The 15,910-nt window shown below is 48.1% G+C and overlaps 3 non-coding genes across 3 annotated transcripts; 1 reads left to right on the top strand and 2 right to left on the bottom strand.

Moving 5' to 3' along the window:
- Positions 1-1,282: 1,282 nt before the first annotated feature.
- TRNAQ-UUG (transfer RNA glutamine (anticodon UUG)) lies at positions 1,283-1,354 on the bottom strand. The gene has a single exon. It is a non-coding gene; the product is annotated as a tRNA-Gln (tRNA).
- Positions 1,355-2,343: 989 nt separating this feature from the next.
- Positions 2,344-2,415, bottom strand: TRNAQ-CUG (transfer RNA glutamine (anticodon CUG)). Its single transcript has one exon. It is a non-coding gene; the product is annotated as a tRNA-Gln (tRNA).
- A 1,794-nt stretch (positions 2,416-4,209) lies between these two features.
- On the top strand, positions 4,210-4,316 carry LOC142594761 (U6 spliceosomal RNA). Its single transcript, XR_012831568.1, has one exon. It is a non-coding gene; the product is annotated as a U6 spliceosomal RNA (small nuclear RNA).
- The last annotated feature ends 11,594 nt before the right edge of the window (positions 4,317-15,910 follow it).

The raw sequence follows: 15,910 nt of genomic DNA, 5'->3' as shown, positions 1-15,910 counted from the left end.
CTAACTTCCACAAAATAACAACTACATCTGAAGGTGGGCTGCATTCTTTTCTAGGGTCAGTGAGGAGTGGTTACCTGGCCAGAGGAAGAAGAGGAGGAGCTGATCTTCAGTTTGGCACAGAACAGAGATGTTCCTGTTGCTGTGTAAACAAATGACAAGTGAGGACGGGTTTTGAGAAGGGGAGCCAAGATATTAAGATATCCTTAGCTACTCTTGAAATGAAAAACAAATAATGAGGATCTGTGTTGGCAAAGCAAAGGTAATAACAGCCTTTTAAACTGCAGAGTTCAATCTGCTAGATTACACCCACTCTGAAATTGTTGCATTCCTGTCCCTATCTTTCAAGTGAATAGTTGGGTGCACCTGAAAAATAATACCCAAATTCTGCACATTTATCTACCAAAAATCAGGTTTTCCTCAGTGTGAATGACTTCTCTCAAAAAAAGACTTAAACTACATATAAAACAATGGTAAAATATAATGAAAGACCAAATTAAATTGTAGTAAGAACTATTTAAAAATTCAAGTCCTATTTGATCTGTCAAATGTACAGCTGTTTGTTGTGGTTTAGCCCCAGCCAGGAGCTAAGCACCACGCAGCCGCTCGCTCACTGCCCCTGCCCCGGTGGGATGGGGGAGAGAATCGGAGGAGTAAGAGTGAGAAACACTCCTGGGTTGAGATAACAACAGTTTAATAATTGAAATAAAGTAAAAGAGTAATGCTAATAATAACAATATAATAATGATAATAACAATAATAATATACAAAGCAAGTGATGCACAATGCAATTGCTCACCACCTGCTGACTGATACCCAGCCAGTTCCCGAGCAGTGATTGCTGCTCCCCGGCCAACCCCCCCCAGTTTCTATACTGAGCATGATGTCATATGGTATGGAATAGCCCTTTGGGCAGTTTGGATCAACTGTTCTGGCTGTGCCCCCTCCCAGTTTCTTGTGCGCCTGGCAGAGCATGGGAAGCTGCAAAGTCCTTGACTAGCATAAGCAGTACTCAGCAACAACTACACCATCAGCGTGTTATCAGCATTCTTCTCCTACTAAATCCAAAACACAGCACTGTGCCTGCTACTAGGAAGAAAATTAACTCTATCCCAGCCGAAACCAGGACAGTGTTCATTCAATTTAAGAAAACTAGGAGCAGCGTGGCACCGTTCGGTCAGGGAGGCCCCTCCGGCATTCAGCTCCGTGGGTTTACGCCCTCTGCTCCGCACCCCTCCGCGTGGGGCCGTGGCGGGCGAGGGAAAAAAAGCGAGCGCACTGTTGCAGGTTCTACCGAGATTTGAACTCGGATCGCTGGATTCAAAGTCCAGAGTGCTAACCATTACACCATAGAACCGCGGGGTGGCACTCGCCTCCGCCGGCGCGGGCAATCCAGCTACAGCAAACCAACCCCGCTGCGGGGTTGTGGCACCGTTTAGACTTGTGAAACGTACTTCGTATATTTGTGCGCTTAATTGTTCCTCATCGACACGCGTCTCCACGTCACCTGGATTTGCCGTTGTGACCCCGCTTGCGCAGGCGGCCGGCCCCGATGCCCTCCCGGGGTCCCCCCCGGGGCCCCCCTGGGGTCCTTCCCTCCCGAGGTCCCTCCCGGGGTCCCCCCCGGGGCCCCCCTGGGGTCCTTCCCTCCCGAGGTCCCTCCCGAGGTCCCCCCCGGGGCCCCCCTGGGGTCCTTCCCTCCCGAGGTCCCTCCCGGGGTCCCCCCCGGGGCCCCCCTGGGGTCCTTCCCTCCCGAGGTCCCTCCCGAGGTCCCCCCCGGGGTCCTTCCCTCCCGAGGTCCCTCCCGAGGTCACCCCCGGGGCCCCCCTGGGGTCCTTCCCTCCCGAGGTCCCTCCCGAGGTCCCCCCCGGGGCCCCCCTGGGGTCCTTCCCTCCCGAGGTCCCTCCCGGGGTCCCCCCCGGGGTCCCCCCCGGCCCGAGCCCTTCTGCCGCCGGCAGATCCGCGAAGCGAAGCCTCAGGCGCGCCCCGGAGCCCAGCCTCGTGCTTTTCTAATGCATGCTTTAGAATTGCGTGCCCACACAGGTTGTTCGCAGCGTAGAAATAAAAAGAATTACTTACTCTTCAGCATGTCTGAAATTTTTCAGCTAATTCGTGTAAGAACGTACTAACCTAGCTCCAATACATAATGAATACGGGGGAAAAATTGAGGAAAATTCCACGGTTTGTTTCTCTTTCACTTTAAATACGTTTTTCGAGTAGCACAGCGCGTCAGTAGTTCACGGCATTCCAAAAGGCCATGAAAAACACTAAGCTGCCCTTAGGCTAATTTTCCATGATAACGGCCAGTAAAGAAATCTGCCCGTGGGCAAAAGGGCAAAAACGCTCAGGTTCCACCGAGATTTGAACTCGGATCGCTGGATTCAGAGTCCAGAGTGCTAACCATTACACCATGGAACCACCCGGGCGAGGCGCCCCCGCCGCTCCCCTTGAGGGGATCCTAACGGAACGCGGACGCGCGCGCTCCCCTCGCGGATCCGCAGGCACGGGGCCTGCTTCGCTCTCGTGTATTCTGCGCGTATTCATCCCATGCAAGAATTCCGCTGTAACGTTGTACGGCACTGAAATAATGCGCATTTAGAAGCACCTGGGCATTAAGCAAGGCCGCCAAGATTGAATATAGACTTCCAATGCTGTGCGCGCTGATTTCTCCTTCACATTTGCATACTCTTTGTGCTTCCATGCGTTTCAGGCTGCGTATTTGCTTGCGGTATTTGAGAAGAAGCAGGGACCGTTGTCACAACTATTGCTTTAGTTTGCCAGATTGTTTCCTCTCTTGGTATTAACTGACTAGTGCGTAGGTAACAGAACGTTTCGTTGAAACAGGCGAGACGGTGGGAAAACTGCAAACATATGCAATGACCTTTTTGTGCATAATTAAAGACATGGGCCTGTTGGAGCGGGTCCAGAGGAGGGCCACCAAAATGATCCGAGGGCTGGAGCGCCTCTCCTGTGAGGCCAGGCTGAGGGAGTTGGGGTTGTTCGGCCTGGAGAAGAGAAGGCTGCGGGGAGACCTTATTGTGGCCTTTCAGTACTTAAAGGGGGCCTATAGGAAGGATGGGGAGAATCTTTTTAGCAAGGCCTGTTGGGACAGGACAAGGAATAATGGATTTAAACTAAAGAAGAATAGATTTAGACTGGATATAAGGAAGAAATTCTTTACAATGAGGATGGTGAAGCACTGGCACAGGTTGCCCAGAGAGGCAGTGGAGGCCCCATCTCTAGAAGCATTCAAGGTCGGGTTGGACGGGGCTCTGAGCACCCTGGGCTGGTTAAAGCTGTCCCTGTCACTGCAGGGGGTTGGGCTGGATGGCCTCTAAAGGCCCCTCACAACCCAAACCACTCTGTGATTCTATGAAATCATCAAATGGCGCTAGAAGAAAAGGTTGCAGGCATCACACCGTGGTGTATTCTGCCCTGCCTTTACTCGCACCCACACCGCTACATGTTCTCAAGACGGTGTGGGTAAAACAACTGTCCCCGCAGCACCAGCCGACCCCCCGCCCATAAAAACCAGCGCTGCCGCCGGCGCCGCCGGTCGCTGCGCTCCGCGACACAGGCCCGCGGCGAGCCGGGCTGCCCGGAGCCCGCGCCGGGCGGGGGCGGGGGCGAGGCCGCAGCGGAGGGGAGCGTCGGCCCCCCGGGCGCCGGGCTCCGGGCCCGCCGCACCCCCGCGGCCCTCGGCCGGCCCTGGGGAGCGGCCTTCCCGCGGAGCGGGCGCCCTCAGCGCTCCCGCGGGCCCGACGTACTTGAAAGAACAACGAACGATTTAAATTACATCGCCGCAGACAGTTGATATTAGACCAATTTAAGTAAAGACTACCGAGATATTACGAGATATTACCACAGAAAACACAAACATCAACTGCGAAGAGCCGAACGCTCCCGCCCTTAAACCCCTCCCAACATTAAGAAACGAACCCCTGACGAGGCCACGCCCCTTGGGCACGCGCCGGCCGCCTCCCGCCCCAAAGTGCTTTGCGCGTATTTGCATACAGCGGGGCGCGCGCTGCGGGCTTTGCTCCCCCCCCGACCCCTCCCCCCGGCTCCCCCGACCCCCCCCCGACCCGCAGCGGCTGCGGCGCGGCGCTGCCCGCGCAACCGGCACCGCTGCCCCCGCCCGCCGGCCTCACCCTGGCCTGACGGGGCCCGAACCCCGGGGCTACAAATAGCTGGCCAGCGGCAACCACATTTGTGCTCGCTTCGGCAGCACATATACTAAAATTGGAACGATACAGAGAAGATTAGCATGGCCCCTGCGCAAGGATGACACGCAAATTCGTGAAGCGTTCCATATTTTTTTTCACCCGCCTCCAGCCCCCAGCCGGGTCTCGGGACCCCCGCGGAGACGGACAGACCGACAGGGACTGCCTCCGGTTCGTGGCTCATTGCTTTCATGCTCCCACCCTGCTAAGGTGCCCGCGGACCCTGAAGGTGCAAGGATGGGGAATGTGGGAAGACAACGAAGAACAGCAAGGAGGACTGTAAACACCCCCAAGTGACCTGCAGCTGAGGTGCAGAAAAACACATATATCATACTAATCGTTGTTTAGTGTTGTGTGCCTGACAAGTAGAACATCTGTGCTTAGATAACACAGGCCGGTGACAGACTCAGAGGCAGCCTATTGAACACGCCTGAGATTCCTGCCCTGCCGTGGGAAAGATCAAAGCAGAGTGGTAAACTACACCTGCGCAAATCCCTGATATACAGGTGCGAACAGCAGGTCCGGTGATCCTCTAGCAAGGACCAAGCTCCGTGGTGCCTTGTGTTCCTGCTTGTGCACCTCTGCCCGGGCACTGCTTCGGGGATCCCCCGCTCAGCAAGGTAAAGAAAATAAATTTACTCTTTGCATTTCATCTGTGGTTTTGTGGTTGTTCCTGCATCCTGCCTGTGCCAGCTCAGACAGGGAGTGAGGTCTGAGTGCCCCTGCGAGGACGTCTTACCTGGCTCAAACTCCTCCCTGCACTGCATGGGGCTTGCTCTCCTCAAGCTGAGATCCGGAGGCCTCAGGGTTATACACAGAAGGTGGGTGCAGAAGTTTTCTTTAGCACATGCACTGACTGCAATAATAAAGTTTACTATGGTTGCTGCAGAGAAATGACGGACAAAATGAGAAACTCTTGTCATGAGCTTTTTGGCTCTCCAGGGACTTGCCTCAGGACTCAAATCATAGTATTGCCACTGGGCAGTACTTTTTCTATTTTACCATCTCAAGTTTTGTTTCCCACGTTTCATCTGCTCTCCTCATCATCTCTTGTTTTCTCCGCACATGGTCTAGCAGGGTTCAGGCATTGAAAAGGCTCTCCTGATCTTTGCATGTCACACATTTAAATGAAGAGCATTCTCTCTCCATTTCCGACTCCTTCTATCATTCCAGTCCATTGCTGCATTCAGTCCTGACTCAGCTCATGCTGTCAGTGAGAACATCCGTGTCCCTCTCCACATCGTTTGCTCCATTTTATTTGGAATCATAGAATGGTTTAGGTTGGAAGAGGCCTTTAAGATCATCCAGTCCAACCATTAACGTAGCACTGCCAAGTCCACCACTAAACCAATTAAGGGTAAACGAATAACTGATTTCATGTTTCCTGGCTTGGTGGCTGGATTATTTTTTAATGCAAGTCAAACTAGAGTAGAATCATTAAGGTTGGAAAAGATCTCCAAGATCCTCCAGTCCAACCGTCAACCCAACACCACCGTGCCTACTACTTCTCGTTAATGCTTTCTGTAATAACTGAAGGCCTCTTCCCGCCTGCCTCAGGGAGTGATTCGGGCACGGAGCAGGAACGCGCACCACCGGGGCTGCGTTGCCTCGGCAGATCGGGGCATTCCTTACACAAGCGCTGCCGGACTGGCCTGGGCACTCCGCCCGCCTGCCGTGCCGTCCCTGCCCTTCCCTCCCTGGGCCCGCTCCCCTCGGAGCTGGAGCCCCGTCGGGCAGCTCCGCCGGGGACGGGCGCCGCCGCCCGCCGAGCACGGAGAAGCCTCCGCCCTGAGGGAGCCCCGGCGGGGGCGGGCCGGGAAGCGGCCGCCCGCGCCCTCCCCCGCAGCCCCGTCAGGCGGACGGGCCCCGCCGCCGCCAGCGGCTCTGTGGCGTCATCACCGTCGCGCCCGCTCGCGGGTCAGGTGGCGGGGGCGGCCGGTCCCCGTGAGCGCGGAGCCGCCGGCCCGGGGCTCTCCGGACGGCTTGGCCGGGGCCCGGGGCCCGGGGCGTCGGGGGAGCGGGTCGCGGTGCCAGGCTGCCGCCCCGGGGCGTTGGGGCGGCGCCGCCGAGCAGCCCTGTCGGGATCTTCCCCAGCAGTCCTGTCGGGATCTTCCCGAGCAGCCCTGTCGGGATCTTCCCGAGCAGTCCTGTCGGGATCTTCCCGAGCAGTCCTGTCAGGATTTTTCCCGAGCAGCCCTGTCAGGATCTTCCCGAGCAGTCCTGTCGGGATTTTCCCGAGCAGTCCTGTCGGGATTTTTCCCGAGCAGTCTTGTCAGGATCTTCCCGAGCAGTCCTGTCAGGATTTTTCCCCAGCAGTCCTGTCAGGATCTTCCCGAGCAGTCCTGTCAGGATTTTTCCCCAGCAGTCCTGTCAGGATCTTCCCGAGCAGTCCTGTCAGGATTTTTCCCGAGCAGTCCTGTCAGGATCTTCCCGAGCAGTCCTGTCAGGATTTTTCCCGAGCAGTCCTGTCAGGATCTTCCCGAGCAGTCCTGTCAGGATTTTTCCCGAGCAGTCCTGTCAGGATCTTCCCGAGCAGTCCTGTCAGGATTTTTCCCGAGCAGTCTTGTCAGGATCTTCCCGAGCAGTCCTGTCAGGATATGCTCCCCAAAATGTTGTGTTCGTGCCGGTCGTCTTAAGCAAAGCAAACCGTCTCGCTTTCATAGCATCATAGAATCATAGAATGCTTCGGTTTCCTAAATGTTTTCACCAGAAGTGGTAGTTCAGTGACGCTTGGAGCAGATTTCCAGCGAAATGTTGTCAGCAGTTAAAAAGTAATCTCATGTTTTGACGTAAGTGCGATGGTAGTCTTCCCCTAGCAGTTTGTCAGCATTAAAACTTGGAAGTATTGTGTTGGTGCAGTCAACAGCGCTGTTCCATTTAGTTAGAACTGTTACAAAACCAGCAAAAAAGTGTACTTGTCCTTTAGCTGATTGCCGATTGTCCTGGTTTCGGCTGGGATAGAGTTAATTTTCTTCCTAGTAGCAGGCATAGTGCTGTGTTTTGGATTTAGTAGGAGAAGAATGCTGATAACACGCTGATGTTTTAGCTGTTGCTGAGTACTGCTCATGCTAGTCAAGGACTTTGCAGCTTCCCATGCTCTGCCAGGTGCACAAGAAACTGGGAGGGGGCACAGCCAGAATAGTTGATCCAAACTGCCCAAAGGGCTATTCCATACCATATGATGTCATGCTCAGTATAGAAACTGGGGGGGTTGGCCAGGGAGCAGCGATCGCTGCTCGGGAACTGTCTGGGTATCGGTCGGCAGGTGGTGAGCAATTGCATTGTGCATCACTTGCTTTGTATATTATTATTATCATTATTGTATTGTTATTATTATCATTACTATTTTACTTTATTTCAATTATTAAACTGTTCTTATCTCAACCCAGGAGTGTTTCTCACTCTTACTCTTCCAATTCTCTCCCCCATCCCACCAGGGCAGGGGGAGTGAGCAGGCGGCTGCATGGTGCTTAGCTGCTGGCTGGGGCGAAACCACGACACTGATAAAGCTGGGGATGCTTGTCCCCACAGAAGGAGGTAGTGTTGGGTTAATGGTTGGACTGGACGATCCTCAAGGTCTATTCTGAGCGTTCCAAGAGAAACGGTAATCCATTGGAGCGCCGCTTAGGTGACTTCCATGACTGGAAGGAGTAGTTCTTTCTCTTGCCGAAGAATACTGAAAAGCAGCTGAAGTTCTTGCGTGTTCTGTAGTTCACCCTCTTTCTCCACGCTACTGTCTCTCACTCCTGCGGGATTCAGTACTGGCTACCAAAAGAAGGGGGGAAGATTTGGCAAAAATGGCAGCACGGAAGGCAGAGGTACAATCCAAAGGTGCAGATAGCCAAAAACCTCAACTTCCTTTGTTCCATCCTTGTTTAGAGGATGTGTGTAGCAAAGCACTGAATCAATATGGACTGTTTCTTTTAAAGATCTAAAATTATTGTAAGATATTGTAAGAGTTATGTTTAGAAGGCCTTTTATGAATAGGTAGTGCTGGTTTGGCTTTGGCTTAGATAATTTTGTTTCTGTTCAGTCTGAATTCTGTGATGGGGTGGGTGAAGCTAAACAAGGTGGATGCTTTTTGGAAGAAAAAGCAGAACAGAAGCAGATGGTGAGGGGGAGAAAGTAAAAATAGGAAACATGAAGCAAATGCATTGTTAGAGATGCTGTTTTTCTCTAGTGAAAATGCGCTAGCTTATTGGTTTGATTACTCTGCTTGTTTGACTGTTCCTTTCAACTTTTATTTTTACTTCATGTTTTCTGCATGAAAGTTTTTATTGCATGTTAGGTACCACACAGCATAATTTAGTTGCTTTTTAATATAAAAAAATGTTATTAATTCTTTGCAGATATGATGATAACTTAGATGAAAGACTGATGATATGAAGCTCATGTGAAATAATTCATCCTCAGCAGTGATCGTAAGAAATTCTACTTTTGTATTACTTAGTTTACAGGGATCAAGATGCAATGAGAATGCAGGTCTTGCTAGATTTCTGTAGAGCTAATTTTTCTTAAACCTCTTTGAATATAGTAGCTCCTGTTTTGTATCATGAAGGCCTGAATGACTGGGAGCTCAATTTTGAAAATGGGCATGCTTTCTGAAAGTCTACACCTTAAACCTTTGTGTCAATCTATCTATACTGTTCTCAATAAATCATGTTGTTCTGAAATCATTAAGGATTTTAACGCAAGCAAAGACTCTTGCTGGAATGAAGTGTGTGATGATAAACCTTGTGGTTTTCAACTTTATTCTCAGTTCTCTTTATTAAGTAGGTGCCATTGATTCTGTTTCAGGTTAAAAGGGACGCTCACTGGTTAAAGCTATTGATGAGAGTTGGTCTTTGGGGGGGGTTAATTAATATCAGTGCTGTGCTGCATTTTTTAATGGGGTATCAGCATTGCACTGGAACATGGAAATATGACTTTGTGCTAGTGTCATCCGTCGCTTTTTGTCTAGGAATTACACTTCTGTAACAGATGGCTCAAAAAGCAAAGTGAAGAATCACTGCAGCAGGCTATTACGAAGGCCAAAATATTAAGTGGGGTCTAAAAGGGATTCAGTTCATGGAGTATAGGTCTTTCCATGCCTGCTTAACGTAATGGTTTGGATTCACCCTCTTGTCTTCAAAGTCCTTAAATCCCTGATAACCAGAAACTGGGAGAATATGCCAGATAAAGCATCGAGCATCCCCATGCGTTCTGGAAACCGGCTGCTTAGCTAGATAAACTTGGTCTCTGTGTGGTTTTTATTCTATTACATAAATTACTTACTATATGAAGAAGTTTGCATTAGCAGTTTCTCAATCCCGTCTCACAAATATATAAAAAACAGGAAATAAATGGGGTATTTAAACATATTGCTGGGTTTACTGATTGCTCTTGTAGCAACATAGGGCACTTTATATTGAAAATTACATGCTTTAGGGGACGGCAGGCTTCATAAGTTTGTAAGGTACATTATTGCTATTCTTACATTTGGAAGCTAAATATGCAGGAGCTCAAAGATAAGATGTTTGTTCTGGAAACTAATGAAGCATAGTAAAATACTTAGCAACAGAAAGGTTATAGTATAGCCAGGATTTTCAGGGAGAAGTTGATGGTAAGAGGAGAGAATGAGTTGAAGTAATGTAGCGGAGAGGCTGCTGTGAACTGTATAAAGCTCTGAAATGCTTTCCTGCGTGGCTGCAGTTGCAGTTCAGGAGGAGGCAGTGCGCTGCACCTGGTGCCCTCAGTTACATTTCTTTGCATTGCTGTGGAGGAAAATGAACCTTAACCTTTGCTGAGCCTGGGGTATTGCCTTTGAAATTTCATTCCTAAGTGGCAGCTGCTGCTGCTTTATAACATACACTTCATTGTACTAGGAATGCATGTTTATTAAAGGACCTGTGTGAAAGAGTTCAGGGGCAACATATTAGCTTTACTGACATGTACACCCAAGTGGTAAAATCAACATTAACATAAATATTCATGGGATTAAAAGCATTCCCTTGCTGTGTCTGTCACACAGCCAGAATCAGCAGAAGCAGGAGAAATTAATACTGGCTAGCAGACCTCTTAATAAGAGGAACAGAATAAAAGCACAAATATGGCAAGGTACATTAACTTAAAAGCTTTGATTTTTTTTCTCATCTATTAATTCATCATTGAGAACATAGGCATGCACCTTTATTTTTAAATGCTGTTTTTACCATTACAAGCATGCATAACAGCAGTAGTTTGCTTAACTTACTAACTTAGCATAAAAAGTGAGTCACTGCATATTTGCTTTTGTTTCAAAATTACTTGGTAGAAGTAAATGTTAGTAACCCCTTCCTTCTGCCAGCAGCTTTGTGATTTCAAGATAAGCGGGAACTTAGAAGCACCCAACAGCTTTTAGTGGTTAACACAGTTCCATTATTTGGAATGTGAATCTACTTACACAGACAATAACTATATTTGTGAAGGCAATCAGAAGAAGTAAGTATGAAAATCCTCTTAAATAGTCATATTTACTTGGAAACAGTATGACCAAGTATGTACTTTACAGGAACAATGGTGATAGAAGAGGAATTATCTCACATTTAAATGAAAAGGGTAAAATACAGGGAATTATCTTTATATACATGTATCACTGCGAATTTGTGCTATTTTGAGAGAACCTGTAATTATGCTACGATCATTCTTCTAAAACTTACTTCTCTATTAACTCACACACTGAAATGTGTCATGAAAATCTGCTCACATATTGTCATTGTAAAAGATAAAAGTGAAATATATTTAAGGACATGGTGGCTTTTTTTTCTTCAGTTCTTTGTTTTCAAGTTATGTAAATGTTGGACAAAAACCAAACAAAAGATTTTGTTTCGGTTATTCAGCTGATTCAGCAAACGCAAATGTATGCTTCTATAAGCCTTCAGTCATCTACTAGTTCTTGAGCTAACTCGTTTGACTTGGTACTGCGAGTCTACTGAGAGTAGAAATAAGAAAAAAATAAATTGGCAGGTACAATTGTCCCTCTCGTCATTTAGAAAAAATTACCCCTAAATATTGCTAGCTAACTTAGTCTGTCTTTTTAGTCATTTATTTAAAAATGCAGTATATGTAAGCAGGAGAGCGTGGAAGGGCTAAGAAAAAAAAGAATGCATGCTGTGTACAGCGTTGTCGTTACAATACACGGCGACAACGTGGATTCCAAATTTACGTTTCATTTTCTTTTCCCTGGTGTCACCGGTTTAGTATTTCCCTCCTAACAGGTAAGTCAAATTTCAAACATTTTCAGCTCTTCAGAGGAATATTCTAGTTTTGTCTCTGAATCTGGCCATTCAGAAGGTAATACAGTATTTCTGCAATTCCTACTGCGGAGTGCTGCTTGGAAAACCAGTGTATTTTTAATTGTAACGCATTTACTGAATTATTAAATGAGTACTAAAAAATATATTGCGTTACCTGCTTCCTCTCAGCTTCAGTAACTTGTAGGTACCGGTTTTTACTTCAGTACCCTTCAATGTTCTCCCAGTCGATGTGACTGCGGTTAACTGCACGTTTAACATTTAAAAAAAAAGCTTTTAACCAGTTTCCTTAAAACCGGCACTTGACCGTTACAAAACGAGCCCCGCTTACATCTTGTGACACCTTAAGGAACGTTAAACGAGGCCCGGTCTTGCGTGGGGCAGGACTAAGCTCTAACAGCGCGGCTCCTGCCGCGGAAGGACACGGGGGCAAGGCCAGCCGTGAGGCGGCCGCGGGCGAAGCCCGCTGGCGCCTGCCCGCGCACGTTAGCGCCGTTAGCGCCGTTAGCGCCGTTAGCCCTCCGGCAGCAGCTGGAGGCGGATGCGCCGCGCACGGCGTGGCCGGAGCCGCGTTTACCCGAGCCCCACCCCCTGCCCGCGGAGCGGCCGCCGGTGTCGTAGCCGAGCGCTCGGCCCGGCCGGGCTCCGCCTCGCTCGGTCCCCGGCGGAGCGCTGGGGCCCGGCCCGCCCTCACGTGACTACGCGTCATCAGCGCGTGCCACCCCCCCGCCGGTCACGTGCCCCGTGTTTATCTCGGCCGGGCGCGCCTCAGTCGCGCCGGGGTCGCGCGACGGCGGCGGCGGAGCCGTGGCCGTGGCGCGGGGGTGAGCGAGTGGGCCGTTCCCGTTCCCGTTCCCGTTCCCGTTCCCGTTCCCGTTCCCGTTCCCGTTCCCGTTCCCGTTCCCGTTCCCGTTCCCGTTCCCGTTCCCGTTCCCGTTCCCGTTCCCGTTCCCCTCAGGGGCGGCCTGAGGCGGGGGCGGCCCGGGGCCCGTCGCCGCCCCGGGGCCCGTCGCCGCGGCCTGGCTGGGAACGGCCGCGTTCTCAGCCGCCTCCTCGGAGAGACGGGGCGGGGGCGCGGCCGGGAGCCGCCTGTGCGGGGCTGCGCGCCGCCGCGGCCGGCGGGCTCTCGCCGCTCTGCCGTGAGGCGCCTCTCGTTTCTGGCAGCGGTTTAGGTTCTGAGCTTCACGGGAGTAAGAGGCTCGTGGCGTTTGGCGACCGGTTTCTGCCGCGATGATTCGGAACGCCGAGGTATCATCTGCTGCCCTGAGCTACGTCTCGCTAAATAGTCTTTCTTTTATTTCTAGGTTTACAATGTCACTACCAGCAAAGAGGTGTGGAAGGCCCCCGGTGTTGTCTTTTCTGGAAAAGAAAAAGAGAAAGCAAAGTCTTGATAGAAGAAGGGGGAAAACAAGGATTTATGTGGGAAATCATATTGACCGATGGTTGACACTTAAAGAAAAGTTGGATTTCAGAAATGATGCAGAAGTTGCAGGGTTTTTACTGGACTTGTGAGTAGACTGTCACAATACTCCTCTGTTTCCTTATACCAAGTAAATAATTCATGGCGTTAATACCAGCCGTGTATTTTCTTTCTAGGTATGACAGCTATGACCCTTTGTCAAAAGCTCCAATCTGTTCCCTCCCTGAGGGTGTGAGAAGAATTACTGTGAAAGAAGAAAGAGCACTGTCAGGCAGCACTTCTTTAATAGCAGCTGATGGAACGTTAGTAGTATATTCTCTTTATATGTGAAGGGTGGATGAAATATTTTTCTCAATAGTACCTAAAAGACTGTAGCTGATATTTAAAAAAAAAAAAAGGGGGGGGGGGGTGGAAGTCATATAAGAAAGAGGAAAGTATACAGCTAATTTTATTAAAATGGAAGATTTTTGGATATCCTTTGTAGAACAGCTTATGTATTTGTTTTGTTGTTTGTATTGTTGAGCACGTAATACTAGTCTAGATGAAATAGGAGCAAAACTTTTTTGCAGAAGAAATGTTTCAGTTAACAATTTGGGTTGTATTTGCAGGTATGACGATGACCAGTTGTCTAAAGAATCTGCTTGTTCTGAACTTGGAGATGTGAGAATTGTAACTGTGAAAGAAGAGAGAGAGATGCCACATGACCGCTTGTTGACAGAGACAGATGACACGTTAGTGCTACTATGTTTTTTTGCATGTTTTGCATTTGAAAATATTTTGCATTGATTGCACTTTAATTTATTAGAAACTCATGTCATTCATGCTCTGATTCATTCTCTAAAACCATCTTGGTACATAATGGCTGGTGCAGTCCTGAGGCAAGAATCTGAGAGAGATTTTGGAAAAGTTGTAAGACTCTTAGAGTACACACAGCAAACCTGCTTGTTCAGTGACTGCCTTCCTTAATTGTGTACAAGATTCACGAGTGGAACAAGGAAATAGCTAGTACTTTATATGTGTTCTAGTCACTTTAGTAAGCAGGTACTTTTTTACAGTAGTACAGTCTCCAGGCAAGTGCAATTGTGTGTGCTGTAACCTTTCTCAAAAGAAAATGTTTCATTCTTGACTGAGTGATATTACATACAAAGTGATGTGTTAACCTATCTAAAAATAGTGCCGTGCTCAACGAGGCAACCACACCATCAGTCGACTGCTGATTTCTTTTACTGCAGTGTCATCAGTAACTGAGGCATTCACAGTTGAGATCAGAGGAGCCTCAAATAGGTATGCTTGTCCATTACTCTTTATTTAGGTTTCAATTATCCACAACAGTGTTACTGAATAATTGTAATTTCATCTGTGTCTTAGTTACCTGACCTTTAAAAAAATGTATCTTTTAATGTGTGCAGGGGGACACTGAGAACCTAGGACATTGCATTGGCATTGCATGGTGTGTCCAAACCCCTCGCTAATATGGTGAAGTATGTAACACATGTAGCATGTTTGTCTGAATCTCGTTTTCCACTGTGTTTTTTGCTTGTGACTTTACTAATTCTTCTTACTTTTGATTTTAGTAGGTGAACAAGTTGGGGTTCTGAAAGAATTCTGTGGCACAGAAGAATTCTTGGAAGCTAGGTCAGGAGAAAATAAATACCAGTGCTGATGAAGCTGACAAATTCAAGTACATTCTTCAAAATAGCATTTTTCTCTGGCAATATAATTTTAGTTTGGAGTGCAGCAATAATTGAATTCCTGGGACTGATTTGATACAGGTGAGACAGAGGGTTTGTTCTTAATTGATTGCTTATTTCAGCCATCTGAGATGTGAGAAATATGTGAAAAGTTGCTTGGTACAAGAAAAAAAATCTGTTACCCTAAAAGGTAAGGTATTTGATGCATTGTTACAGTCTCATGATATCTATGTGAAGATGCTGGACAAATGATCAGGCATGTTTGCAGTGGTAATTGTATAAAGTTAAGAAATGACAGCTGTCTAAGAATAAAGAGATTCAAAAACAAGAAGAGTTTTATGGGACAGACATCCTAGTGCATACTGTGTTATTCTAGGGAACATTTACTTACCGGAAGTAGTTGTATAGCCTCTGTATGAGGAAAATAATTGTTTTGCGTTTCGGTGTATGCACACCACATCACTGGTAATGCTTTTGGGTTTGTTCTTTGTTCACAGTATAGCAGTGAGGTAGAGTGGTGATGGTACTGAGGGATTCTCATTAGCTGTGGGATAACCATGCAGTGGTCGAGTGATTTGCCCAAAGTCATGTTGGTAGCTGAACTTGGGTCTTAAAAGTAAGACTAAACTCAATTACTAAGTTGGTGGTTTTAGATGGGTGGGCAAAACTCTTAATTGTTGTAGAAAACAATGATTTTCCTTTGGAAAGGAACAGTGGTTATGTTGATGTATACTGTTTTTCTTCTTGTTTTTTAAAGGTGTGGTACTGCACTTCCTATTGAAGGGTGGAGATGAAGGCAGGTATTTCCTGCTTTCCAGGCATTTGGGTGTCGTGTTTTCCTGTGGCTGTTACTGTTTTGGGCCTTATGGAGTACGTCTTTTCATTCTATGCTGCTATATAAGGGCCAGGAAAAGAACAAGGTCTTGTTGAAGGGGCTTTATTAACAAATTGTGAATTAATAGTCATAAAACAGCTGTTGTATTCTAGGACTTTTATTATCTAGTCTAGTTTTAGGTTGGCTAAACAGTAACTGTTAAGGAACTGGAAATACCAAAGAGAACGGAGCAAGAACACTTAAACTCACCTGCTTTATCAGTGGCTTTAATGTTTGGTTTCTGTCTTGTTTATGGAGTCTTGCCTGCTGATGTTAGCTTTCAGAGGTTGCTGCTGTTGTAGAGAATTAAGTTGATGGAGAAACAGTGAGGCAGGCAAGTAGCAGGGATTTCAAGATTCTAGCCAGGTGAAATAGTATGCTTTTTTGCGTTTTGGCTTTTGTGAAGAGTTGGAATGTTGAAATAACACAGGAAG

The sequence above is a fragment of the Pelecanus crispus genome, chromosome 12, assembly GCF_030463565.1.
Source record: "Pelecanus crispus isolate bPelCri1 chromosome 12, bPelCri1.pri, whole genome shotgun sequence".
NCBI lineage: Eukaryota > Metazoa > Chordata > Aves > Pelecaniformes > Pelecanidae > Pelecanus > Pelecanus crispus.
The sequence above is the reverse complement of the archived record's forward strand: the minus strand, read 5'-3'. Positions and strand labels throughout refer to the sequence as shown.